We start from the raw sequence: 2094 nt of genomic DNA on the forward strand, positions 1-2094 counted from the left end.
GCAAACAAAATTTCTACTAAATAACTTGACACATTTCAACTAAAAAAAACCTCATGAATGGAGGTCCGGTTTTAATCTTTACTCCTTCTTTTGGAATAGTGGGTAGGGCTGTAGTTCTCTGTCCATGAGTAGCTAGGACAGAGCCACCATCTTATTTATGAGGTTTTCACATGTCTGTATATGCTCTTCATCATTATGCAAGATATTTATGACCACGAAAAGCATCTCCTAGACCGTTTGTTGCTGCTTCTCACAGGGTTATTTACATTGGTCTCTTCTTTTTCCGTCCTCATGTTATACTCATGATCACCTTCTTATGCTGCCCTGGGGATGGGCTTCTAGGGTCTCGTTTATTCTTTGGTCATCCACTTAGTAAGAGGCCTGGGGTCATGTCAGACCCCATCCTGTCCATTTTAATTCCAGGTGTAAGACTCCACTGGTCACATCTTTCTCGAGGGCATTCTTGTCGTGCACTGGTGACTCCAGTTCTTTAGAAGGTCTGACTCTGGCAGCTGACTCAGTCCTGCACTCTCAGTCTTGGGAGGGTCTCTTCCCTAATCACAGTGCCCTGGATAAGGAAAAATTAGCTCTCTGGATGAGCAATGTTTCTTTACCAAAATCTAATCCATAGAATACTAGGTAATAGGGATCTAAATACATGTAACATAAAGCAAAAAAATGATACCCTGTGTGTCCATATGGAGGGATTTGAGGGCCTTTACTCATTCATTGATTCACTCATTTACCACATCCTTAGTGAAAGTTCTAGAGGACACCACTGATATCCTTCCCAGGTCCCCAGCTTTTCTGTGTCACACAGCTAGCTGCTCACAGCTTCGCCTTTCTTCTAACTTTTGACTGTGACTGCTGAAGTCACCTTGTCCACTTAGAGACTCTGGGAGTTGGTGACCCACCGTGCCCTCATGGCCTCTGCTGCTTAATGACTGGCCTTACTGTGGAGGAAGCATTTGACATACCACCTTCCTTGCCTCCCAAAGGGACAAACTCTGAGGTGCAACTGATGCTCCAGAGCTCCCCTGGGACCCGGAGACCGGGACTTTCCCCTGGGATCACACCATTGCTTAACTTCATCCTCTTTTCTCTCTTGCCTCCACGATCCCTTAGCAACTTCTCCCAGGAACACGTCCTTAATAAATCACATGCACTCATATGTTTTTTAATTAAAATTTTTTTTAAATTTATCTTTAACTTTTTATTTTATATTGGAGTATAGTTGATTAACAATATTGTGATAGTTTCAGGTGTACAGCAAAGTGATTCCGTTATACATACACATGTATCTATTCTTTTTCCAATTCTTTTCCCATTTAGGTCATTGCATAATATTGAGCAGAGTTCCCTGTGCTATATAGTAGGTCCTTGTTGGTTATCCATTTTAAATATAACAGTGTGTACATGTCAATCCCCAACTCCCTAACCATCCCTTTCTCCCACCCTTCCCACCTGGTAACCATAAGTTTAGTTCTCTAAGTCTGTGAGTTTGTTTCTGTTTTGCAAATAAGTTCATTTGTATCATTTGTTTTAAGATTCCCCATATAAGTAATATCATATGATATTTTTCTTTCTCTGTCTGACTTACTTCACTCAGTATGACAATCTCTAGGTCCATCCATGTTGCTGCCAATGGCATTATTTCATTCTTTCTAATGGCTGAGTAACATTCTGTTGTATATATGTACCACATCTTCTTTATCCATTCCTCTGTCCATGGACATTTAAGTTGCTTCCATGTCTTGGCTATTGTAAACAGTGCTACAGTGAACATGGGGGTGCATGCATTCTTTTGGACCGTGTTTTTCTCTGGATATATGCCCAGGAGTGGGATTGCTGGATCATATGGTGGTTCTATTTTTAGTTTTTTAAATAAACTCCATACTGTTCTCCATAGTGGCTGTGCCAACTTACATTCCCACCAGCAGTGTAGGAGGGTCCCCTTCTCTCCACACCCTCTCCAGCATTTGTTATTTATGGATTTTGATGATAGCCATTTTGACTGTTGTGAGGTGATATTTCATTATAGTTCTGATTTGCATTTCTCTAATAATTAGCAATGTTGAACATCTTTTCATGTTC

The sequence above is a fragment of the Orcinus orca genome, chromosome 6, assembly GCF_937001465.1.
Source record: "Orcinus orca chromosome 6, mOrcOrc1.1, whole genome shotgun sequence".
In the NCBI taxonomy this organism is placed as follows: Eukaryota; Metazoa; Chordata; class Mammalia; order Artiodactyla; family Delphinidae; genus Orcinus; species Orcinus orca.